Below are 27,998 nucleotides of genomic sequence, written 5' to 3' on the forward strand. Positions count from 1 at the left end.
GTATAGAATGACGAAAAACTACCTCGCTTTTTCCTGTATTTTTATTCACCATGTTTTTATGTGTTCTCTGTTATTCTCCAGATTAAACAAAGCACCTGAGTTTTCATCGTTGAAGGTTTATCTTGAACCTCTCCTGTTTATGAACGATAGCATCGTTAGGTATCTCCTATTTATACAATGAGAGTCATTTGAGAAAGAAAACAGAATGAGAAGAGATTCACTCAGCAATTTCCAATCCTATCTGCCCACAGAACCATAGAAAGAGCTTTTAGAATCTATATTGCTGGGAGGCATCTGAAAACAAAGGAGGGTCTAGAGATACCGAACCGATGGCCTGAGTCCCACATGTGTTCCTCCTTAGCCCTACTTCGTGACAGCAGCCCGGCTTCCCTTACAAACCAGAGTCAGTTACCTGGCCATGATGGGAACCCTTCTCAGCTTCTAATCCCCAGACGCAAGGAGCTCCAAGTGCCAGGCAACAGCAATGGCTTGTCACCCAATGGAATCTCCCCTCTCTGTGTCACCTGAAAAGAGAGTACCCACTTTGGGGAATCAAGGCCTCTAACCCTACAGAACCCAGAAGTGCAGGGCTATGAAGTACCCTAGTGATGCATCTCCCTGCGGTTCTCTGGAGACAAGCTCAGGGAGCAGCACATTCACAAGTCACGTGAGACTTTCTTCTCTGCAGGGACACAGAAGAGGAAGCTTAGTGATATGAACTACAGCCCCAGTCACCTTCTCTGCCTCCACTATCCAATTTAAATCTCCTCACCCTAAGATATCGCTTCTGACAATTTTGGTGGCTTTCCTGGAGGTGTGACCCAGCCCCTAAATCCTGAGGGGCCTATGGCCCTGGCTTCACACCCTGCTCAGTCCAGATTAAGCATACTCACTTATTCACAGGCACAGGTGAGAAGAAACAAGCTGCACACACCCATAACTGCCCCTTGATTGTTGCTTCTGGAAGCTGTCTCCATCTCCTCTAATCTTCTTCAGAGCTTATTGTCTGTGCTGTTATTTGGCATTCGTTTACTGCCTAGTGGCAGGAATCATTTCTATATCATTATTATCATAATAAAGCTTCTACTCCAACGAGCAGAGTATCTTGTGTATAGCAGGTGTTCACTACATGGTTCTTGATTGGTGAATTTACCATATGTACTTCTGTCCCCTTCCACCATTGAATCAAAAATTCTCACCACCGTGATGGGCTCAAGGCACTCTGTGCGACACTAGGAAAATTCTCCAGGCACCTTACCCCAGTAATTACAGGTCTAGAAATTTATCCCGAGGAGATGATCAGAGCTATGCCAAAAAAAATATTCCAAAGTACTCATTGTGATGTTATTTAAAAATCAAAAAAAAAAAAAAAAAACAGCTTTTAGTCCTAAAAATTGGGGATTACTTTAGTAAATTTGGGGCCATGATAGATTTTATAGTTTTTGGAAATTATTTCATGACATGGGAATATAAACATGATATATTAAACTTAAATGGCACGAAATAAAGAACAAAATCTGATTTTGTATATATACATGATGACGAAACCCAACGGATGTCTGTGAGGATGTGCACACAGAGGCCGAAATGCCGACGTGCTCACCTCTGAGTGGCAGAATCACGAGTAAATTGTTCTCTTCTTTCACTCATCCTTTTATTTTCCAAAATATCTACAGGAAACTCATGATCAGGGGGGAATGTTATTGATCGCACAGAAAAACAACACAGAGATTATGTCGCACTGACAGGGTGAGCTGGCGGCGTCACCTTCATGCATGAATAACAACGTGATTCCAACATCCCAGGGCCTCGCATGGCTGGTGCGGTTACTTCTCTCCAGCCCATGGCATCATTCTTCTCTCAGTATGAAAAACAAGTTATATGTAATGTTACTATACGTGTCTATGCACATATGTGCATATATAACAAAAACAACATAGATCGGCTATTTATTAGCATCTGAATAACTGAGATCTTTAAAATTACTTCAGGATGTACAATACAGAAACCACCTTTTAGGTGCTCGCCCGGTCTGCTCCACTCTGTACGGGTGAAGAAAGAACTCAGTTCCTTGGTCAGTAAACTTGGCCATTCCCCAAGGGTTACTTTAGCTGAACTGTGTCTAATAAGCTCTCAAAAATGCAGAGCATTTCTTCACGGAGAGACAGAGTGAGTTGGCAATCATCTAGTCAAAAGATTTCTCTGCACTATGAATCAGTAGGAACCTAGCCTTGCCATGATAGAGTTCTAAATGGTTTTCTGAGAAACAAATGCTTTTATTTATGGTTATTGCCCAAGTATATATGATGCTGATAATACAGAATTTATTCTTACCATATTGATTTTTTAACACAATTCCCATATATTGCTATTATTGTTATCTCCTCTTCTCAGTTCGATTTATATTTATGAAACAGAAGGCAGAGAAATGAATAGAATTCCAGATCATGGCAATCTGTCCACCTCACCGGACCTCAGATTTCTCACCTGGAAAAGAGGGAATTGGACTATTAGATCTGAAGGTCTTGCCACCACTGACATTCTATGATTCTACAAGCATTGCCACAAACTTGTTATCAGTTTTAGGTAGGAAAAACAGATATAAACAAATAATGAAGCCAAATGCTCAGAATCTAAAAGAGATCAGAACAGACTTATATGAAATTTGGCTCAAACCTAAAGAAATCCCTTCATTAGGTCAATAAGAACTGTATGCTTCCTCTTGTTTCTACATTAGTTTAGGGCGTTTTTATCAGTGAAAATCTTTTGGGGGTGTCAGTGGAATTGAGGGCCTGTGGTCTATATACGGTGGACTCTCATTATTCACTGCAGTTGTGTGCTATAACCTCATCATGAACACTGAGTTAGCAAATATTGAACAATTGTGCCCAAGGGAAGTACAAGGTTAGGGTCCTGTGAGCCTCTGATCACAAAATTGCCATCCGCTCATCCAGATGCAGACTTGTTTTATGTGTGTTGCTGTTTAGAAGCACCTTATTTAATATATATTGTGATTCAATCAGGAGCTCACAGCCAACAGTGCTCTAACTCATGCCTGAAGAAAGGCTGTCCAGTGCTGGTGTTTTCTTCATAAGGCAAATCATAGCTTTCCTGCGCCGACAACCACTGGACGGCACTTTAGCATGACTTGCTTGGAGGGCATTTTAAACACCAAAATCATTAACAAAAAGAACATACCTGCCAAAACCATGGTACTAATAGACCATGAAAAGGACACTTGTTTTCAGCCTGAAAGTTGAAACAAGAAGTCAGAGCATTGACTTGTTCAATATCAGCTGGGAACATGTGCCTGGGGACTCAAATTTTTTTGTCGTTCTGTGAATGTCCACAAGTGACCATGAAAGGGCAATGAGTATTGATTAGGGGAACGGGGGTGGGGGGGGAGGCATTGTTATAAATAAATTTTAGCAAGAAGGTGAATTCGCAAATCCAGAGTCCATGACTAATGACAAGTGACGGTGTTTGTCATCTTGTCACCTATTGAAGCACAAGATGGGAAGGATAATGGAAATCTGGGAGACTAGAGTATTCGTGAACTTTAAGATTCTTGAAAGCTAGGTGCATAATGATCATCAGATACACATCTCCTCAGTGTCTCTAGAAGCTGGAGTCACCACACTCATTCCATTCTATGTGGTACGATAACAACAATAACAACAATATCCCACATCCAAGCCTCTCTGTCTTTTTTTCTCTTCTCCCTTCGGTCTTTTTTACATCTGCCATCCAATATTTTTCCAAATAGCATTAATACACATTATTATTGTCAAGTTTTCATAATATCAACCTTTGATTCTGACAAGTACCCTGAACAGCATTAAGTATTTGTAATGGCAGGTGAAAGTCTAAAGCACAGAATTCCAGCCACATTCTCGCCTCGCTCTTTGCTCTGCTCTGACTAATCTGGTAATGAACCTTGTGCAATATGGTACCACAAGACCCATCCTTTTTGTGAATAGCTAAGACAGAAGGCAACCCGCTACAGAATGTTTTATGTTCCTCCTGAGAGAGTTTCTGCAGCTGATTCAAATCTTTGCAAAATTATTCTGCAATATAATCACTTGGGAGAACTGTTGGCTGTTTTTGTAAGAATTCAATATATGCCTATCTAAGACCCAGCAATTCTACTCCTAGTATATCTCCAAGAGAAATAAGTATATATGTTCATTTAAAAACCTTGCCCCAAAAAGTTCAGAGAACATTATTGTTAATAGACAGATGCTCGAAACAACAACAAAAAAAAAGAGCGAAAGAATAAATTTTGATATATCCATGTAATGGATTCCTACATAGCAATAAATATAAATGGAGTTGATGGATGAACTTCAAAAATAGTATGTTAACAGAAAGAAGCCAGACACAAAAGAACATAGCGTATGATTCATTTGTAGGAAGGTCAGGAACAAGCAAAACTAATCTAAAAAGATAGCAATCAAAATGGTTGCTCTTTCTAACAGGTGGTTTTGAGTAGAAAATGATGAGAAGGAACTTTCTAGGGTGATGGCAATGTTCTATGTCTTATTCTGGGTAGTGATTACAGAGCTTTACACACATGTAAAATTCATTTAGCTGTGTGTTAGTTTCCTGTGGCTGTCATAACAAATTGTCATAAACTTGGTGGCTGAAAACAGTGAAAATGTATTCTCATACAATCCTGTAGGTGGGTATTCTGCAAAGGTCCCAGTGGGCTAAAATCAACAGATTGGCAGGGTCGTGTTCCTTTCTGAAGGTTTTAAGGGAGAATATGTTGTTGTTGTTGTTGTTGTTGTTGTTGTTGTTGTTGTTGTTTTGCCTATTCCTCTTCTAGATGTCACCCACAATCCTTGCCTCATGGTCCCTTCCCTCCGTCTTCAAAGCCGGGAATGGGGATTAGGAAGAGTCTTCCTCACATCCATCACTCTGGCTTCTGGTTCTTCCTCTCCCTTCCACTTTTAAAAACTCTTGTCATTTCATTATGCCCACCTGGATAATCCAGAATCACCTCTCCATCTCAAGGGCTTTAATTTAAGCATCTTAGCAAAGTCCCTTTCATTATATAGGGTAACACAGTCACAGTTTTCAAGGATGAGAATGTGGGCACCTCTGGCAGTTCATTATTCTGTCTACCACACACTTAAGATTTGTGCCTTTACTTACGTATAGATTATACCTCAATTAAAAAATAATAAAGTTTTTTGAGAATAGAAAAAATTCAGGGGACAGAAATCTTGATAAAAACCCTGAAAATATCAGGTTTATGAAGCAGTTTATGAAGATTTAGGACTGACGCCAACAGAAACTAAACTACTAAAAGTTAATTCACAGCTCACTAGTAAGTCGACCATAATAATTAATCCAGTTTAGAAATCGAAAATAAGCTTATGTTTTGATTTAGCTGAAAGACAAATACAAAATCTACATAAAGTATAATACGGTATATAAAAATGTCATGTAACCTTTGAATCAATTTCTGTGTTTATTTCATACACCTTATACTACTTCACCCAAGAGACTGTTAACTGTGACCTGATGATATGAATCATTTAATTTTAACTTTGACTTTTAACTGGATAAGCAAGCCAAGAGATAAAGGTTGTTATTTTGAGCTTCCTACTTAAATTTGCAATGGATTGAAAAGATTGTAAAATAAATGTTTTTTAAATACACACATATTATATGAGATAGATGTAAAAAAAAATGGTATCGGCCTTGTTTTTTAAAGGTATTTTAACTATGGTTCACATTAAAATATACTCACAGCAGATACTTACTATTTAAATTAATAGCATGTGCCTAATAAGAAAATAAATGCTCCACCATATGGCCTCAGTTACATTTACACTATTTTTCCAATATGTATTACATTTGCTTTAGGAAAACGGACTTGGTAGATTAATCTAAGAAAATAACATAAAATGAAATGTCATACCTCTGGCTTTATGCCAGCCTAATCCAGCTTACCTGTGCACCTGCTGCCCCGCCAGAGATCTGGGCCATCTCAGTTCTAGCATGCCCCTGAGCCTGGATATTGTGCCAAATGTCTTTCACTATAAGCAATATTGCTTCACTGCTGATTATAAACAATACTACATCTGAACATTGGCATTTTCCTGGTAAGGAGAATACTCATATATACTGTTTGCCAGATGACAAATACCTTATTATCTCAGAAGTTTAAGAAGAAAGGAACTTTTATGGACATAGTATTTAGCCCCTGTAGGTAAAATCTCAGGCACCGATATTAGTAGACAATTGCTCAGACAGGACAAGTCATCTTCCCAAAGTCACACTGACACTAAGAGACAAAGAGAAACTTTGAACCTAGGTGTCTGACTCGCATGAGATAAACCACCGTTTGTACCATCCATTGCACTATTCTGTGGCCTCCCAAGCCACAGAAATCATGGCCATGTGTGTATCCACCTTAAAATAAGTCTGCCTCCACCTCCATGCATTGGGCTGGTCAGGGAGAAGGGACACGGTGTGCCCTGGGCCTGATGACATCTTGAAGTGTCATTGAGGGTCCAATTGGAGACTAACTCCAACTTGAAGGATCCCAAAATTTTGAATACATCCCCAGAATGTCCAGACCAGTGAAGCAGTTCCAAAGGCATTCTAGCTTCACTGGAATGTCCCAGGAAATAAATACAAAATCCCACTAAAAACACACACTTAATTTCCCCAGTGCAAGCCCACTTAGGAAAATCTCCTAGATGCTGATCACACCGGGAGAGCCTACACCTTTTGTACTAGACAGACTTTAAGAATCGTGGAATAACAGAATCGAGATGATGCATCCCCTGCAGCTTCTCAATTTCCAAGCTGAGGGGCTGTGTACAGAGAGTTAAAGGTACCAAGAATACTCAAACCTGCTTATAGAAACACGGCTTTCAAAGACCCAAAGGCATAGCATAGCCTTATATCAACAGCAATTTGCCTCTGCAAGAATCTGCCATTCAGAGACATGAGTTTGCTACCTAGCCCTTCCAGAAAGTCCATTCCTTTATTCAGGGAATCTTGAGTTAGCACCTGCTATAGGTGAAGTTGGTGCTAGTGTTGGGATTACTGCGGTGAACGAGACAGACTGGTCCCTGACCAGCTGACATTTACTCTACGGTTGAGGAAGTAGACAAAGAGATTTAGTGACCAAACGATCAAAAAAATACACAAAACAAAACTTACTGTACTAAATGTAGAGAAGGAAATCCACTGAGTGCTCAACAGAGAATAATTAGGTACGGCTTTTGGGAATGAAGTTGAAGGACGAGATGAAGCCAGCTTTTGAAGAAATGGAAGAAGACTATTCTGGGAGCAGGAAGAATAATTGATACAGCTGATGCAGGCCGACACCCCACCCATCCCCCACCATTTCCCCAGTACCATCATCCCTAGTAACTAGCATGCAAAATGACACTTGAGTATAATTCTAGCTCCCCCTGTAAGATCTCAGACCACAACCTGTGTCCGAAAATCTTGACCTCATGAGGAAGACAGTTCAGTACAACCCGAAGACCTGAATGTTTGCAAAACCCAGGCTCTGCCCCTTCTCAGCGTGGCCCCTTGTTAACCTTGCCTCCATGTACTTAACTAGCCTAGGCTTCTATAAACTGCAGGTGTCAGATCGTAAAATCCCTTTCATCACTCATGGGGCTTGTGATTAACTAACAATTGTAAGCTTGTACCACCCCTTAATCTTTTTTATTACATCACATAAACCAGATAGTCTGACATAGTTTCTAGTCCATATTACTGATTTTTACGAGTTTACCTAAAATGTGTAAAAAAAGGAGGACCCTTCCGAGGGGTCCCTTACTCTAAACAACCCAACCAAGCAAATGTTTTGGGCATAAATGTCTCATCTTGCATTTGCCCGTGGATAATTTGCCCTTAATGCTGAGTTCGCATCCCATTTTCCCACATTATTAATTCCACCTGGTATTTTCCCCCAGTTTCCTCCATGCATGCTCAAGATGTCTCCTTTAGAATTTCCTTTTTACTTCCTTTTCCTTCCTCTCCAGGCAGACTGCACCACCTGCCACTGGCAGACTCCAGGAAGTTTATTTTAAACCTGGCCCTATGTGCACATGGGCACGGTGCTTTCTCTGCAGCATTTGGAGGCAATTTCCACTAAGTTATTCTAATTCCCACTGAATGACCCAAATGTTTCAAAACAGGACAGATTTTTGTCCTAAAAAAAGAGCAAAACATATTATTCCATTTATATTAAGCCAAAAACAAAAAGCAAAACTCGGCGATACCGTTAGACGTCAGGAGGATGGTTACCTTTGAGGAGGAGGAGGGGAAGTGGCTGGGAGGGGGCCTGAGGTGGGCAATAACGTCCCACTGCTTGACTGAAGGCGTGTTGACCAGCGTGTCCGCTTTCATAGTTTTATATTTTTTTGAGTGTGTGTTATATTTTCACTTAAAGTTTTTTTAATAAAAAAGCCCAAACTGCTCCCTACGCTTTACTTAGTATCACAACCTCCATAGGTAATTTAGGGTCCCTTGGACTCTAATTCTGGTTTCCTGTCTTTTTGTCATGTGACTTTCCTTGTCTGTAGAATGGTAATGACTATGGTACCTGCCTCAGAGGGATGTTCTGAGCATTAAGAGTTGCCATCTACACAGCCCTTAAACGATGCCAGGGCCACTGAGGAAGTATTTAAGTATTATTTCTCACATATGAGCAAGATGACTGGAGTCATTACCAGACTTTAAGGTGCAGCCTTAGGCGTAGGGCCTGGTCCTGAGATGCCTTGGAGGGCCCAGACCCAGCCTACATGGCTCCTTGATCCCCAAACCAGGTAAATGTCACCTCTGTCAATGTCACATAATCCACCTAGTTGTTAAAACCAGAAATCTAAGAGTCACTTTGGATGCCTTCCAGGTCCCTTGCCCACTCAGTTCTTGTTGAGTGTTGTCAATTGTATTTCAAAACCTGCCTTCTCTTACCTGGACTCCTTCCTATCTGGTCTACCTGATCCATACTTGCCTCCCCTTATCTCTTTCCAGACAGCAGCAAAAAAATAAAAGAAAGAAAAACTTCTCAAATATAAAACAAATGATATTATTGTTCCTCTAAATGCCCTTGTTTGAATGGCTGCACATTATATTTGGGGGTGGGGGGGTGAGGGTGGAGGGGAGTGGTCCCCAAATCCCTTGCTATGGCCTGCGAAATGCTGTGTGTAATATAATCCCTCTCTGCTCTCAACTTCGTGGCGTACTCTATGTACAGATGAGGAAACTGAGGCACAAAGAGGTTAAGAAACTCGTCACCAGGTTTACACCACTAGTGAGCAACAGAGGCAGGATTTGAACTCTGACTTCAGAGCCAGCACGCTGAATCCCCACGCTAACAATCCCATTTGTTTTCTGCCCCGGAGTCTCCACTGGGAACTCTCCTCTTCCACTTTTTGTGTGGCTGCCTTATTCTTACCCTTTATATCTCAGTTTACATGTCATTCTGTCAAACAAGTTTGACCTGACCGCTCTGAACTAATTAGGCATCTCCCACCTTTATTCTCAGTCCTTTCTTTGATTACTTTGTAGCATTTACACTAATGAATAACCCCTTGGTCCATTCACTGGTTTTTCTCTGCCTTTGCTATCAGTACCTAAGCCCCCTGAGGGCAGACGCTGTTTCCATCTCATTCTCCTCCATTTCCCTGGTTGAAACAAAGTAGTGTTCAACAAATGTGAGACAGACTAAGAATGCATGATTTCCACACTGGATGAGTTACTATCTATCGAGAGGGAGGATTAACCTGGTATTTAGCCCACTGTTTTAATATACTTTCAGGTGTTAATAGAAAATGTTTTATTAAGTTGTGAGTGATTTTTTTATTCTTCTTTTACATCAATTTTACAATCTTGTTAAACATGCACTCTCATTCAGAACACAGGATAAAACAATGTTGTATGCCTCATCCTCCAGTAGAATAGAGCTGCTTCCCGCTCTCGTGGCCTTAGGGCAGTCTTCCCAGAGAGCAAGAAAGAAGCTGCAAGGTCTCTCAATATTTAGTCTTAGGCTTTGGAAGTATCACTTCTGCCCCATTCTGTAAGTCAAAGCAAGTCACAGGGTCAGCCCAGAAGCAAGGGCGGGGGAGGGGGGCGGTGGGGAACTGACTCCACCTCTTAATGAGAGGAGCCGCAAAATTTGGAGACGAGGTTTTTCAATTGACTGCCGAGTCCACTCATGTCTTCCCTCTGCTTTGTCACAATCAAAAAATTATCTTCAAACTCTACTAATTTGCTGAATGAAAGTTAAATTTTTGCTACCTGGTGAGATTCTCAGCGATTCCCAGTTTGAGGAGAAGCAGCCTGCAAATAGTCAGATAATCACTGAAAATAATGAAATCATGGCAGGCTTGGAGCTAAAACATAATGTACATCACAGGAACTTGCAATGATTTCTGGGAAACTAGGTATAAATCTGAGAAAAATGGCCCATTTAAAATGAGAATTCTCATCTCTTGATTAACAAAAATTCTTTCAAGAATTTTCTGATAAAATTAGCATTACCGCCATGTTATTTCCGATTATTTTTTTGAAAATGATTTTTCTAGAGCATTATTGGCTGTGATGCGTCTCACCTACTTTAATAAATGAAGTAAGTCTTCATTACTTGAAAGAAAAAACACAGACTCTGTATAATAATACCATGTTTATTTTTGTGAGTAAGCCTAAATCCCTTCCTTTAGAAAATGAATTCAAACAGCTGTCTGCTGTGAAGTTCCTTTTAAAGGCATAAGTCTCTTTGGTCGGGCTTTGCCAGAGTGTATTTGTTTTGCCTTTGAGCTCTACATATGTTCACAAGCCCAATGTTCTCATTTGTTTATAAAGTGCAACAATACTGTGCTGATGATGCTTCTACTCCCAAATCAGAACAAAGGATATAATATCTCTGGTTAGTGATTTCTTAATAAATAGTAGAAACAGGAATATATTAATAATTATTATCCATAAGTTACTTGGATTCAAACCTCTTGAGAAACCAACCAGATGATTTTGTTAAATGAATCCGACCTTATAGATCATAGGATTAACCCTAGATATATAAAGAAAGGGAGAGATTTGAAAAAAGTATCTTTAATCTAGCGTTTTTATCTAAGAGAGGTCTGATCTAAATCATTACTTCTTAAATTTTTAGTGTGCATTAAGAGTCACCTGAAAAACTGGTTAAAATACAGATTCCTGGGCCCCACCCCAGAAATTCTAATTCAGCATGTCTTGGGTGGAGTCTGAAAGATGGCATTTCTGACAATCTCTCAGGTGATGCTGAGGCTCCTAGTCCATAAATGACACTTTGAGTAAGACCGTCCTAATCTACGTCAGGTGTGAAAAGAGTCTGCAAAACAGAGCATACATTTTACCTTTCACCTGTGCTCAAGGGTGACGTACAGGTGGTAAGCAAGGTCCACTTCAGATACAATAACCTGTGAAACCTTTCACTTGAAGGAGCTAAATGCAGATTCCACTGAGAGTTGGGTTTTGTTATTGTTGTTGTTTCAAGTAAACCTTTCACACAGTTCTAGCATGGCCTTTGGTATTAAAACACACAAAATTAACTAAAGAGTAATGGCGACCGGTCAGACTGTCATTCTGGTAGATCATGTAAATGCCAGGAAAGCCTCCCATCTCGCACTGACTGCATCCTTTACAGTGTGACTTTGCCGATTCTCCCGTTTGGAACTGGAGTCTATTTTTTAAGCGCTGGAGCTTGGCAGGGCTGGCTCCTTCTGAGGGCTGTGGTCAGCAACAAGCCTCTCTCCTCATGTCTGGAGGTTTGCTGGCAATTTTTGGCATTTCTTGGCTTATAGCTCTCTGCCTTTTTCTTTACATGGCATCCTCCCCTTGTGAGTGTCTCTGTTCCAAACCTGAATCCCCTTTCTGAGGACTTCGGTCATATTGAATTAAGAGCCCACCCTACTCCAGTATGACCTCATCTTAGTTAATGACCCTGTTCCCAAATAAGGTCACAGTCTCAAGTACTAGGGGTTAGGATGTCAACCTATGAATTTTCAACCCACAAGTATCCACCTCTCAAAAGTTGCACTGGGACTTTAAGGAGATAAATGTGTGTAACATATTTAGCACAATAACTAGCATGCATACCCCCTAATAAATGACAGCCATTAACCATTACTATATTCCATTGTCTCCCGCAACATTGGGAGCATGCGTCTCCTTTCTACCATTACAAGAGAGTGTGACATGTAAATGTCATTTAAACGAGAGCATTGGCTCCTTCAAAAAATGGTTTTATATGCTACGAAGATAAATGATCTGACACATTTTTGATACTTTACAAAATATAAGAAAATATAATAATGATGCAAATCCTACTAATATGCTTCGGATCTGAGAGATTCTGGGAAAAAGAACGACTGCCTTGGTGCTTTTTTCTGCTTTATAAGACAACTTCTTTTTTAAAATGCAGCTTTTAATTATATTACTTAGGCCTCAGGGTACTAAGTCTTTTCTAATCTTTTGTCTTTTGTACAAGAGTTTTGTGATTGCTGCAAGGTTTTATTTACTTATATATACCTTGACTAATAGAATTGTTGAATCTCTTGGAAATTAAACTAATTTAAAGAGTTTATTGTTTAACTTAATAATTAAATTCTCCCTTGTTTTTCCATAATGTGGCTCTCCTTGCAAAGACCCACCATTGAAAAGTAAGTAGACTTGTATAAGAGCAGTTCTCAGAGAAACAGTATCTAGTCTATCTCGCATCAAATTATCCACTTTGCTGATTATCTACTGAAAACTTAAACTCTTATAAAAGAGAGGAAGTGAGAGCTAAGGTACTTGTTCTGCTGTTAACCCTCTAGTGACTTTTTGCAGAAGTCTGAAAGCTCTTAAATTATGTCATTTCTTGGCTGGTACAGCAGAGACAGGTAACTATGTAATGCACTCGAGTTTTTCATGAAGTTATAAAAATTCCAAGCTAGAGTCATCAGTATATGGTCAGAGTCTGACCTTTTGTAGGACTCAAAGTAATAGTCTCCGAATTCTTTCAAAATCATATTGGAGTCAATACCTGGTAAGATAAAGGAAGTTGGGTATGATTTGTACTTAGAGATATCTCCCCACCTAGTCCCTTCATCACAGACCTGAGAAAGATAACTTACAATCTTATCTCAACTCGTAAAATCCTTTATAATTTTTAAAGTTCATTCAAGAGATTGAATTTAATCCTTTGAAGCAAAGTCACATTTTCTTGTTTCCTCTTTTAAAAAAAATGCACTAAACCCCATTAGATTTTGCAGTCTTGTAGGAGACATCTATTGTGTTAGGCTGGCCAACATCTGGCCCTCTCTGTTAAGTCAGCACCTGATCTTCTTTAAAGGAACGATGTCTTTTGCAATACTTAAGCCACGTGATTGGATGAGCTGACCCCATTCTCCACGAACCCCCAGCCTCTAGAAGTGAGCGTGTGATTCAGATTAGCCAATAGGAACATTTCATTTTCCAGGCCATAATTACTGATTCGAGGATGGACCTGTGACTGAATATGTTTCAAAAAGAATTGGCTGTAGTGCCCTTATTAGAACTGTTGGAAAATGTGAGCCATTGTTTTTTCAGAAGGTGGGAAGCTGTCATGATGTCATCTTTGTTACCCCAAAGGAAAACCTACCCAAGAGTGAAGTCAACGTGAAGACAAACAGAACCAAAAACTAAGAGAAACATCACAGATGATGTTTGGCACTTGGATTTTGCTGTGCTTGAAACACTGCTGCTTGATTTTTCAGATATGTGAGCACATATATCATCTTTTTAATCCATTTAAGTAATATTTCTGTTATTTGACACTAAAATCATCCAAGGTCTCCCACATATTAACAATGAGATGTAAAATTCCTGGTATTAACAACAACATCTTAGGTAGGGGGCAGAGCCACTGAGCTGTGACTTCCCTTTGAGGTGGTGACCTCCACTCCTGCGGTCTCACCATGATTTTACAAAGTGTCCAAATTAAACATGCTCGAAGAAACCATGTGACGTCGTGAATCAACTCATCTCCTTTCCTTTGTTTCTTTACGCAGTCTTAGGTCTGGTCCACCAGAAGCTGACATTGAGATGAGGATTCATGTGCAAAGAAGAGATTTACAAAAGAAGTGGGGAAACTAGCAAAAGAAAGGAGGGAGCCATACAAGGACAGGAAGGCCAGCCAAGTGCAATCACAGGCGGAGGGTGGCTTCAGCCTTACTTTGGAGTGTCAGTTACACCTTAGAGTGGTTCCCATTTGAGACAAGGAGTTGAGGTTTCTATAATCCTGTTCTTGTCAGTGGCTGGCACAGCCTCCAGTGGATGTAAATTTTGTGCACAAAGGTGTCCAAGTAGCCTAAGGGCAGATCACTGAAAAACCACAGACTATTGTGGGGAAAGCATGCTGACAGAGGAGAGGATTCAAAAATAGTAAAAAGGAATACATAAATGTCTGGATAGAGCCCCAGGTTCACACCTATTTCATAAACGAAGATTATTTTTACATTCTAGTCTACCTCAACCTTCAATTTCTTGGTAGATTTGGAAAAAAAAAAACACACCTATTTTAGATCATAATACATTGTACAGCCATCATGCATTTAAAAATATGAGCATATTTTAAATATATAGTCACACTTAACGGTGGTCTCAAGGCTGAATACATAAACAGGTGTCTGTGCATGTTTTTGCATACACATACTCATCTAAAAACATCAGATAAATAGTAAGGTTACATAATTGCCATGTTTGTAGCTCTTGTTCATGATGTGTATTTATCGGTACTTAATAGCATCCACATTCAATGAATTTTAGTTTATTGTGTTATTTATCTCACTTCCTTCTCAACTCTCTCAAGGTATAAAATTTAAGAGATTGGCTGTATCCTTTTTTACCAAAGATTGTTCTGCATATTTTCGGCCACTGAAATAATGCCTAAGGGATTATCCATCTTCCTTAAACTTATGTCAGAGAGCTTGTAAATCATTTTACTACCGAGTTATAAAGCTCTGGAAATATGGGAGAGCTGATGAAAATGGTCAGAGGTTCCCAGGAGCATCTCTGACCACGTCGTGACCATTTTCCTCTTTCTCACCCAAGAACACGTCCTTTTCACTTTAGTTAAGAGCCAGCTTTCAGGGGTTATATTCAACGCAGACGGGGCTGGTTTGCATGCGTTTCCTTGGTGCAGCCCACGGAGTGACTAGCCGTGCGTGATTGCCCGGCAGCGTCCGCGGAGCTCTTCCGAACACGGTGCTGATTTGAATAACCCATGACCGAAGGGTTTGCATTCATTTCTTCAGACTCTGGCAGCATTACAATGTGCTTCTCGGGCTCAAAACTGTTAGGCTGCTCTTGTGAGTGTCCTCAAAACCAAATCCACTAGAAAATAATTTGCCAGCCTAATTGCAGCACAACGCAAACCTTAGGGAAGACGCAGCTGTTTGACCGCTGGGTTCAAGGCCAGAAGTAGGGAATGCAAACTCAGACTTCAAGGTCTGCCCCTAGGCTGCCCTTGTGAGAGAAAGTTCTCTACAACATTAGACATTATAGATTGTCGCAGACAGTTCTATCCACTATTATAGAGTGTTACTTTAGTCATAAGAATGTACTTAATTGTTATAGATCAAGAGGAGAACCAAGAAAATAATATATAATATAATTTATAATATAATATAGTATAATATAGTATAATATAATATAATATAATATAATATAATATAATATAATATAATATAAAACATAATATAATATGTATTTTAGAAGTTTGGGGAGATGCACATTTATGACATTGTACATTTTTACCTTAAACCATAGTTTGGTTGCCTAAGCAATATCACATGTCCTACCTAGATTAGTTGAGTTGGTCTTAGAGAAAAAAAATGTCCAGAATGTTACCTGAAAAATAGTATGTGTGTGTTTGTCTATAACTGTGTATATTTGCTACTTAAACTCAATTTATCACAAAATATGATCCAGTCTTTTCACAAGCACTAAATACGAAATATATATAACTGTCATCTTTTCTAAAAGTAACCACATCAAAGCCCATTATACTTTTATTTGTATACCTTTTGTAATTTCAAATGCTTAAATACTAAGTGATTTCATCAACAAAAAATTAGTGAATACAAATTTCAGGTTAATAATCATTCCGTTCAACATTCTTTAAGATCGACAAAGACAATTTCAGGTCATTTTTTAGTGACACTTCATTCACAGGGTCTTCTAAAGAATATAATGGAAAAGAAATATTTTTCAATATGCTATTTAAGTTGAAAAAATATTTTACTTACCTAAAACTATACAAAGGTCAGATCCATGGTGCAAAAAGTACTTCTCTACGCATCTTATTAAATTTAAGTCCAGTATTTCCGTGCTTAGCCAAAGAAGACTTTCTTTTCCTCCTGGTTTTCTACATCTGTATCCTGAGTTTTAACTGCTGTATTAAAGTCAATTTCAGATCCTACTTTTTGGGTCTCAGACGTGTACTTCACTGATGCTGTAACCCTTGTTTACTGATTTATGCCTGACTCCTAGAATTTAGATCCAACCAACTTTCAGCTCACCTTCAATGAGTAATCAAAAAACACTCTGAAATATAATGCTATGAAACAGAGATTTTTTTTCCCCTTTTTGAGTGCAACTTTCTAAATGTACGAATGGTAAATATCATAGAACTAAGTAACATTGACTGCAATGCTCCATTATGTATGTATTACCAATTTATTAAGGATTCACATATATAAAAAGATTACATGACTTCAGCATTTGGTTACCAGCTCGCTTACTAAATATAAATTATATTGCTCTGAAAATGACTTTCCGGAGCTGAAAATTATTAATATTGAACCTAATGCTTTGGACATTTGGTAATCAAAGCAGACCGATACAAATATCTTCAGTGAGTGCCATTTTCATTATGAAGTAAATTTTGAATAAAAATATTCCACTTAAATTTGGATGCCATTTTTAATCATGTTCAAGCACTCATAAATGTCTTATTAATTACCAATATAATTATATTTGCAAAAAAAATGTTCTCCTATGCTCCACCCTAGTGCCCACAGTTGTGACCATGCCTTTCTCACTCTTAACATGCACTTCATCAATTTCCTTCAGGACATTACACAAACAGTGTAAGAGGAGCACGAGCAAAATTTAGCATACTCGGCAGTTTGATGCACTCTGTCCAGTCTTGACAAATTGACCAAATTGTGACTATGAAGTTAAAGCAATGACTCCTGTGGCAGTGATGGGAATACATTAATAGAAATGACTAATTACCTGTCGTATCTTTTGTCTAGTGCTCTTGAACTTCCTGCTTATGGAAAGATATTTGTCATTAAAGGTTTGCTGCTTTGTTTAATTAATGTAATGGAGAAGCCTCAGAAGGAAGGTAAACTGGATTATCTAATTACCTGAATTATGCTAATTAGACCGACATGGCAAAGTCCCTTCCCCCTCTGCAGAATTTCAAGTCCTCTTCTCTCAAATTGGCAGCTTCTTCAGCTTCCAAATCCCCATATTATCTGCAGAAGTCTAGTCCACGCTGCACAATCTCTCTTTAATTTGACCTCTAGAGGGCGATCCTTCCTAATTTTAAAAGGATCTGATTCTATGGGGAAGAGCTGAGAAGCTAATCAAATCCCAGAAATGGAAAATAGTCATCTCTTGTGAAGAGACTATGACAGGGGAAGCCTATCATGGCTTTCGAGTTACCTGTAACATACCCATCACCCCATTCTTTATTTTTCACACTGTGTCTTTTTTTTCCCCCATTTCCTCATTGGTGAAATGCTGAACCACCTTAAACTATCTTGAGTGTCAAGAAAAAGTTAAGTAATCCCTAAAAACCCCTTCCAGCTATGTAAATCCTACAACCTGCCTTACGTGATGTTGTTTCTTGGCACCAAAATAGTAACAGCTGTTTGCTATATATCAAAATATTAACATATTAGATGTCTCATCTCTAGCTTCCTCTTCCTGGGTTTTGTTTCTTTTGCCTGGGCTTGTTTTAAGGGCAGTAAGGTGCCACCTACTAAATGAGAAAGATAGCTGTATATTGAGAACTCATACAATACATCATACCTGTCCTTTATGAGTTAAAGTTTCCAAAAAGTCAAATAATCATCCAAAATGTCTCTTTATTTCTTGGGGGCAGAGCCAGATTTTAATTTCACAGTTTCAAGATGTTTACCTGAGATTTATTTGCTAATCCACCTCCTTTCCATGATTCCACCACGAGGCTCCCTCCAAAATCAAGATCTAACATTTATTGTGCGTTTTCTATGTGCCAGTCACTGCATTAGGCACTTGACCTGAATTATTTAATCTCTACGATGCAATGATGTCTTAAGATCCACTTTATAAATGAGGATCCCAAAGCTCAGAGAGGGTAAGCAACTTGTCCAACATCACTCACAGGTAAGTTAACTATAATTCAGCCACGGCCTAGCACAGTTTATTTTCTTGTGCGTTGCTACCTCATCAATCTGAGAAGACTCAAATGTCTCCTAATCTGTAAACGTTTAAGTACTCCTTTCTTGCAAGGACAGTAAAGATAATTCAAAGAAATCTTGGGGTAGAAAGCAATCAATTTTCTCAATATTCTCCCTTGCAAAATGATTCATATGGTTTAGAAAAATTCTAAATTCTGATTTCACCATACTGGGTAGTGTTTATGTTGCAGATTTTGGAGCCAGACAGCCTATATTAAAAGTTCAGCTCCTCACTTAACTAGTTGAATTACTTTTAACAAATTATTTAACCTCGCTGAGCCTGTTTCCTCATCTGGAAACTGGATAATGATACAACCTTCGCAAGTGAGGCTTAAATAAACAGCTCTATGTGAAGTGCTTACAACAACTGGTAAGTACTCAGTAAGCACAAACTCTTTTTATTTTGTTTGAGATCAAAGGGGAGAGAGGTTTGATAATGGGAAATATGAAAGAGGATCACTAAACTTAAAGAAAAAAAAAGGCTGGGTACATCATTTAAGCTTAACAAATAAGACTTTTTAAAGACCCCATGCAAATATTGCAAATGGGTTTTGGTTTCTGTTTGGCTCGTGTGGGTGATATGACTTCCGTGGTTGCATAACGAGGTTGTTTCTGGGCAAGGTAAAAAGTCTACCTTGTTTAACAGGTCATGTGTATATTTCATTCTGAATGCCAGACCTCACCCCTTCACCTTTGCAGAGAAACTGACATGCCTTATTTCTTTAAGAATACTTCAGAGAGACCAAAGCTTTTCTTACAGAAAAAGAAAGAAATCCATCACAGCAGTCTTGTTTCCTTCCTGTCTCTCCTAATCTGTACATTTCATGAAATTTAGTATTTCGTCTCAATATCTCGACCCTTCCAGCCACTCTATTTTGTTTCTGTTCTCAACAGCTCAGTCTGAACTTCAGAGTCCAGCCTCTCCTTTGAAAATTGTGACCTGTGTTGTCAATTCAGGGGTGCCTCCTAATAAATACTGTACTTGACATGGTGATGAATTCACAGCACATCTATTGCATGAATTCCTCAGCAGCCTCTGTTTACTTGCCTTTGAATTCCCTTTATGTCGAAACATCTGTCAGTAAAGCAAGATGTCAAAGAAGACACCTCCTGGGAGCAGTTGGTGGAGAAGATACCATTGGTGTGTCCACTTAGAAGGATCGAGGCCCCTAGGTTTTGCCCCTTGGAGTGCTTATTCCTGTGGGATCAGCACACATTCGTCTTTTGAAGTGCTTCCGTGCACAGCCCAAGCTTTTTTCCAATGAAAATAGTTTCATGTCATAAGAGGAGGTAGGTTGCTTCATATATATAACATATGTATAATATAATATACGTATTATATAATATATGTAATATAGAATATATATAATCAGTTTAATTAACCCAGTGTATGGCAGCCTTTAACGTATGTCCAGAATTTCATTTCTAAAGTTACCTTTTCACAATAACCTTCATCGCATTTTTTTTTCTTTCTCCCTATTGAAGTTTCTCAACCTTCTCTCTATCGACACTTTGGGCCAGATGATTTTTTGTTGTGAGGGACTGTCCTGTGCGTTCTAGGATGTTTTGAAGCATCTTTGGCCACTATCCACTAGCTGCCTGTAGCAAATCCCTCCCTCAATTGTCTACAGAAATTGCTAAATGTCCCCTGGAGGACAAAATTGTCCCTGGCAGGAGACTCCGATCAACTAGTATTGGCCTGTAATTTTTAAACAACACTCTTTTATTCTATTTTGAATATTAGTAGTAATTATTAAGGTTTTATTTTTTTCACCTGATTTTTTGAACTTTCCTTTTCTCTGCCAGTGGATGAAAGAGCATTCTATAAATATCATAAAGCTTTCATTTGGCACTGTTGAGTTATGAAAGCTGGAATCAATTAGCTGTGTGATAGCCCAGGTCATCGAAAGTGAAACTAAGCTGCAATATCGTCTACATACCTGTTCCAAGGTTCAGGTTAGTGGCCTGGCTGACACGATCTGATTCTAGCAGTCTTCTGGCTTATGATCCCTCCATAATGCCTCCTCCATGGGATCTTCCGTACAAAGGCGAACAGTTGCCTAATTGCAGAGCGACGCACAGCAGCTGCAGTGCGGGCCCCAGGAAGCAGTGGGAACAGAACAATCCTGCCTCTGTGTAACCTGACTGCCAAGGAAGTGGAAAACAACCTGTATATTCAAAGCACAGGCATCTGCGGCATTGCGGCCAGCCCTACATTAGGTTCTGAAGGATGGCCAGGTCACGTGGTTCGCCGTTTCGGCATCCTCCTTCTTCACAAGTCCAACCTGTCTCCTACTCCAGAGGAGCTTCTAGAGCATCACCCACCTGGGCTTGTCTGCCCTGGTGGCTTCTCATGCTTACACCATCCTCTCATTTAAATGACCATTCCTGGACCCTATTTGCAGCTGATCTTACAAACTAATCTGCAGTTAGCTAGGTCGAAGTTTCTGAACTCGTGACCCTTGGGCCGGATCCAGCCCCTGAAACATACACTTATTTAGCCAGCAAGGTGTTTTTAAGCTCTTTTACTTAACCGTCAACATTTGTAAAGCCAGAAAGTTTATCTAAAAGTTCCAGTGTTCCAGCATCTCTCAAAGAACTCACCTGAGACACAACTGGCATTGAAACAGTCAGCTGTGGCTAAGCCATCGACAGAAACCTGTTTAGATGGATCAGATCACGTGCTCCCTACTTTTCTCATTTATTTTTGTGACCCGCTTTACCACCCCCCCCCCCCCGAGGCATCTGAGTATGTGATCCTTTCATTCGAATCCCAGAGATTCGCCTGCCAAAATTGTAATCATTTCTGGAAAACAGAATCGGCAAGGCTAATGAAGGATGTGAAAAATTAAAAACAATAACTAGGCTTTTAACGTTATTAATGCACTTTTCACAGACAGTATCAAACGCCTCTAACAGACAACCATCAAATGCCTCTTATCGAGTGCTATTTTTAAGGGCTGTAATCAAATGCCAGTCACAGTTTGAAGCACTCTACGCAAAATATTTCTTCTAATTCTCACAAGAACCACTAGAAGTAGGTACCGTTATTATCCTGTTATTAGAGATAAGGAAACTGAGTCGCAGAGAGGTTAAGAAGCTTGTTCCAATGTCAGAATCCAGATGGGATAGTCTGATTCTAGACGCCCAACCGCCAAACTTGCCTTGGATTCTTACCGCCTTTCACATTAAGTCAGTTCTCACAACAACCCTGAGGAGCTATCTTTGTTACTGTCATCTTCACAGATAAGTTAAGGGAGCGTGCAGAAAGTCCGTGTCAAAGCAGTGCAGAGGAGACACTGCTCCAGTCCACACCTGCTTCCCAGAGTCGCCCTGAGCAGCAGAGCTGGGGGTTCAGTACCAGACCCACCGTGGCCACAGCTCCTTTCTCTCAGACTCTAACCGTGGGAGGTGTGAGTGGGGGGATCTGCTCTGCTCTGTTCCAGTCCCCAAGCCCTGTGAGGGGTCAGCACAAGCCACCAGGAGAACATTCCAGGTTCCACAAGCCAGGAGGCCACATCACCTGAAGGACAGGACCCATCTGCCAAGGCTCACGCCAAGCCTGCTGAACTTGCTGTGCCCTGCACAGCGGTTCCTGCTCTGCCGAGATGCAGAAGTTGGACCCAGGCAGTAGAGGTGGAAACGAGCAAAGTAATGCACCACTAGTACACAGAAAGGACAAAACCTAAAGGATCCAGAAGTGATCGACCTCTCTTCTCCAGTTCTTCCAAATCTATAGCCCAGTCTCAGATCTCACTGAACATAACGCATACAGACCTAGATGAGCTCATCTCATGCAACACAAGAGATCGCTCCTCTTTGAAACATGCAGTGGAGCAGTGGAGGGAGCCGTGGACTTCCTGGCAAACAAACACTCGGCTGAAAGCCTGGGAGTCATCTTTGATCGCTCCTTTATTGTCACGTCTCGTGTTCTATCTGTGTAGATCCTATCAGCGTTTCTCCAAAACTTATCCCAGCTCCATTCTCTTCGATTCATCTCAACTGCCAACTTCCTTGGCCAAGCCACAGTCACCTCTCACTTCTTGCCATGTCCTAAAAAGTCCAGTGTCTCCATCTTCATCTTCACTCTCCATTTGCTACACACTAAGAATCCTGACTTTCTTCGTTCCTCAAATACACCAAGTTCACTTCACTTGCAAACACTCTGCCCATGATTCTCTTGTCCCATATTTCTCCATTGCTATTTCCTCACTTCCTTCATTTCTTTTCTGATGTCACGTCCTTAGAGATTGCTTCCTTGACCATCATTTCCAAGGTAACCTTCATTCGTTATTTCTCCTATCCCATCCCAGCTGTCTCTGTCCCCTCATGGAGCCACAATTTTTTAACTTAGCACTGTCTGAAATTATCTAGTATGTGTATTTGCTTACATGTTTCTTATTAGTCTTTTTCCACTAGACTATCATCTCCATGAGAGCATAGACCTTGTCTGTCTTTTTCAAAGCTGTTTCTTCAGAACCTAGAACTATGCCTGGAACACAGTAGCTGCTCAGTAAATATTCATTAAATGAAAGGGCAAAGTTATAAATTCATTATCTTGTTTCTAGCTTTGGAAAGATAAGAAAGAGATTAAGAAGACACAGAGAAATTAGAAAGAAGGAAAAGAACATAGTGATATCTTTTAAGAGCCAACAAGACAGTGAGCATAGTGCCTTGAATGTAGTAGGTCCATCCCCCCTCAAAAAAATGGTGTTTGTTTATACTATATGCCCACTGATCTACATGCACAATTTGCACTTAATGCTTTTATGGATCCTATGAAGTAGACACTAGTGCCCTTATTTTTACAGAAAAGGAAGCCAAGGGGAGAAGTGTTTAATAGCATAGGCCAATCAAACAACTGAGAAGAGACAGAACTGACCCTGAAACCAGGGATTTTTTTCCCCCTCCCATCATTCTTTGACTTTGAGTACTGCCTCAGAGATTTACTGCCATGACCTTAGATCCTTGAACTTTCTCTTTGAAAAAATTGGCTGAAAAAGACATGCCTCCTAAATCTTAGGAAAGTGGCAGAGGCAAAAAGATAACACTTAAAAATCGCACTGGTGTCTTAGAAGAAGAGTACCTATTCACGGCAGCATCTCTTCATTATTCAGAATGCCAGAACAGATCGTGCCCATGTTGAGAAAGCGAGGTCAACAATTGACAGTCTGATGTGTCCACTCTTACTCGTGCACCTTCAATATAGCTTCTGTATCTGCTGGCATCTAGTAAGTCGTGTATGAGGACCCTAGGTTTCTCCATCAATTGTGATGTCTTACCTTGAAAAAGAAACACAACGTGGTCAGACAGAACGATCACGAACCTATGAACAAATCTCTTTTCCCATTTTGAGAATCTTTATTAAAATCAGTTTGCAAAGATCTGATGTACTATTTTTTTTCCAAAGAAAAAAATAGCATATTGGAGGTGTAAAATGTCACAGCCACCCTGAAAAGCAGTTGGACAGTTTCTTTAAAAAATTAAATTTATGCTTACCACATGACCTAGCAATTGCATTTAGACCAAAGAAAAATACATGTGTGTGCACACCAACCTCTACACAATTGTTCATAGCAACTTTAATCGAAATAACCAGCCAGCTGCGGTACATACATGTTGTGGAATACCACTCAGCAAAACAAAGGAGTGAACTATTGAAACGACTTGGATGAACTTCAAAGGCATTAAGTTGAGCACAAAAAAAGCCAATCACAAAGTCGTGTACCATATGATTCCACGTATACAATTATCTAAAAAGGATAAAATTATAGAAATGGAAAACAGATTAATGGTTGTCATGGTTTAGTGGTGGTGGGAAGAGGAGTGGGCAGCAAGAGAGCAATCTCTGTAGCGTTGGAATAGCTTTGTATCTGATCGCCGTGGTGGCTACGCAAGTCTACACGTGTAATAAAATGAGATGGAACCGCACATGCACATTGTACAAGTCAGTTTCCTGGTTTTGATGCTGTACTCTAGTTATATAAGACATAACCATTGAGGGAAACCGAGTGACACGTACAAAGGAATTCTTTGTACTGTCTTTGCAACTTCCTGCCAATCTGCAATAGTATCAAGAAAAAATTTTTTTGAAGTGTATATTTAAGTCATTCGGGGTATTTAGGAAATGGCTGGTATAAAGCAGCTCACTTGTCATCAAAAATAACTAAGTCACATGTGTCATCAGGATTTTTAATATAGCTCTTAAATTTTTCTATCCTCTTAAATGACCTGAACAAAGTTTCCCCTAAACCACTGACCCACAACAATGGTTCTCATTTTCAGAGAATCTCACCCAAAGTTAGCTTCCACCAGTTAGGCAAGGGTTGGTTCGCCCTGGTCCAGTGAGTGTCCAGCACACAATATCTGCCCAATAAATACTGGCTGAGTAGATACAGAAATATAAAATAGTAAGGATAGGTATATTCAAATAAAAGAAGACAAATCTACATGAGAAATATGGGAAAACGATTAACGAAAGAAAACTCGTAATGCTAGAGAATAAAGACTAGAACAAGGGGAAGAGGATATTTCTCAATTAGTGTCATAGTGCTTTGTGCAAATACAATAAAAAAATGCTATTCTTTCTAAAATCAGACATTCTAATAGAAACAACTGAGATGAGCCACTTTCTTAGGCTAATTCCAGGAAACTCCTTTGAGTTCCAGATCAATCCAAAATCACAGCTCTATATGGGTAGATGTAAAGATAACCAAGTTTTGCAAGTCCTTTTATTAGTTCCCAACCTCAGGACTTCCCCAGGTGAAATCTGAAACTGGCCCCCATACACAAAGGGCAAGAAGAAACCAAAGAGAGAGGCAGACCACTCCAGATGAGTAGGTGCAGAGGTAACAAAATAGGGAGATTACGTACAAGGCATGTCATGGGCACCACAAGACCAGTAGATCTTCACACTCACCTGAAGAATCTTTAGAGTTCATATTGAGACCTTAACTGGGTTTGGTCACCTATTCATTTCAGGTGGTCTCAAGTACATCTTACTGTCTCAGGGTTGTGTCCTTGAAAACAGCTTCTACTCTGGGAACGGTGCACAGAACATACATTCCAAGGACAGGGGAGGGGGTTAGGAGCCTCCACCAGTCCAGGTCCAGCTCTCAGGTCAAAGGGTGGTCACATCCTCTCGATGACCTACTCCAACAGTCCAATACTAGTTTCAACACAGCTCTGGAAGCAAAGATTGAAAATGCTAATGATTACATTTATCCTAGAGTGGTAAAAAGCATTTGTTTTCCTCTGGATTTTCCCCCACTTAAGCTAAGTAGACTCAGCCTCAATGTCTATTTCCCCCTTGGGTTTAATCTCGGGTGACAAGGTCAATGCCTCCAAGGGCTGGGCAGGTCATGTAAATGTGTGAGTCAAATAAGAGGTAGTGAGATGGTGAACAAAAGAGCATGCCTCACCTAAAGTCATTCAAATTCGATTATTATAAAAAGAAAGAAAAACCACACACATCTTGCCAGCCCGATATATTTGCAAACTCTGGTTAGACCATCAGGGCCCAGGGCAGCACAGTCACCACCGGCCCCAGTAAACAGCAGCCTCACAGGTGTACAGTCACTGAGCTGGAAGCCAGGCTAGTTTGTTTTCTTTTGAATCAGGGTGAGGAGGCAGCCATAATGAGGAAGTGCTGAATTTGTTGCCGTGAAATACTGCAGGTTCCTCCCAAAGACACCCACCTGTTGAACTGTTTACTTTAAAAAGAGGTCAGCATGAAACTTCAAGGTATCACTGATGCAATGAAATGAGCTACAAACATAAAAAACAGCAGCGGTAGGTTGGGCGTATTAGGGTGCCCAGAAGACTGCTACGAAGCATTCATGCATATTCTGTTTTCTCCCACTCACAGTAATTCAATGCTGGTCATTTGTAGCATTTATGTCATTCTGGGTAAATTGTGAGGAAAGTAGAAGAAAATTTGCGTCAACAAGGAGTAGTCCCTAAAAGTCGGTGCCAGTTGCTCTCCGTTGAGTTTCTGTTGAGCACTGTAGTTCTAAGTCCCAATAATCACAAAATTTGTTAGAAATAACGTGCAAATTGTCGACCCATAATTCCATTGGCCCCATCCTCCAGCAAAATAGTTCTAAATCTACATATGGACCCTGAAAATCTGGAAGCTTTCATTGCGTGAAATTCAGAAGCTCGGTTGATTCAGGATCCCAATTGTTCATTAAAAAAAAAAAAAAAAGTAGCACTTATTTCTGTTTACTATTCAATATTATCCAAATCATTGACATCTGGTCTAGTATAAAATCCTATGTGATTTGAGTTTGGATTATAGTGTTTTATCTTCCTCTGCTCCCTCCAGATAAGATGCTTTTACAAATGCCTTCTTTTTTAATTTTTGGACTTCTTTTTTAAGTTTAGGACCAATCTAAATCAGATCTGTCACCTTTCAGGGTGTCCATTTATTAATTTATTTATTCAATGGCATTTTTGAACAGCAACTATGTCCGAGCCACCATGATAGGTGCCAAAAATAAATGAGCAAAACATGATACTCACCCTCGGCAAAATCCAACAGAAAGAAATAGAGCGAGTAAACATTGGTGATTGTCATTCTAGCTATTAAGCCCCGCTTAGGCCTTCCAAACAGAACCCTAGCTGAGTTTAAATCCATTCCTCTAGCGATTGGGCAAGTGAAAATTCTCGCCAATGAGACATGGAAAGAGAAATGCTGGAGGCTTTCTTTATACTCCTCAGAATGAATTTCTAGAAGCTTGCTTTTGTTTTCCTCTGTGGTATTGTTTATGGATTATGTGCCTGGAACAGCTGCATCTAAGTCACTCCCAGACTGAGGACAAAGCTAATCCATGGGGAGGTGCAGGGCTGAGAGCGGCACAGGAAATGGGGCCAGAGTCAATGGATTAAGACAACTGAAAATCTATCTTATGTCTGGGCTTCCAATTATGGAAGTCAATGAATTTCTTTTTTATTTAAGCCAATTTGAGTTGGGTTTCCTTGTGCTTGCAATCAAAATTGTTTGATATACTTCCAACAACATCTTTTCAATGAGAAGATCTATCGTTTGCACTATTTTTTTAAGTCAATAATAGTGAAGTGTAATGCCACAAACATTTCATGACATTTCCCTTAAGTGCTTCTGCTTCTCCATTAAGATACTTGAGATCATCAGACACTTTCTCCTCTCTCTTTGCCCTTGTATTGCAGTATTTTTCCCCTTATTTACTAATTTAATTTAAACTACAGCTAATTTAATCTAAACTACAACACGAGAAATATAAGGTAGGCATAGGAAAGTTCTTCAAAACATGATTGTTCCTATAAGCATATTTTCAGTTAGAAAAATTATTTTCAGTAAAACTATTTTTAAAAGTAGAGCTTGGTTGCATTCATCTGACATGTCTTAAGGGTAATTCAACCCAACCGAAGCTATAAAGAGTGGACACAGGTATAGGAGACAGTCTCTCAGGAGTGGTTCCAGCCCGAGGAGCCTATAAATCATGGCTGTTTGTGTAATTGGCATAG

General features: G+C 39.8%; 1 long non-coding RNA gene across 2 annotated transcripts; it reads right to left on the minus strand.

Annotated features, from left to right (window-relative positions):
• On the minus strand, positions 1-25,792 carry LOC107499075. 2 transcript variants are annotated; one of them, XR_001594195.2, is made up of 4 exons: positions 25,411-25,792; positions 23,578-23,773; positions 2,335-2,487; positions 1-1,854 (listed from the first exon to the last, which is right to left on the minus strand). It is a non-coding gene; the product is annotated as an uncharacterized LOC107499075 (long non-coding RNA). The 2 variants fall into 2 exon arrangements; XR_001594193.2 differs by having other exon boundaries at positions 24,787-25,792.
• Between the last annotated feature and the right edge of the window lie 2,206 nt (positions 25,793-27,998).

The sequence above is a fragment of the Rousettus aegyptiacus genome, unplaced genomic scaffold, assembly GCF_014176215.1.
Source record: "Rousettus aegyptiacus isolate mRouAeg1 unplaced genomic scaffold, mRouAeg1.p scaffold_m13_p_2, whole genome shotgun sequence".
NCBI classification, from domain to species: domain Eukaryota; kingdom Metazoa; phylum Chordata; class Mammalia; order Chiroptera; family Pteropodidae; genus Rousettus; species Rousettus aegyptiacus.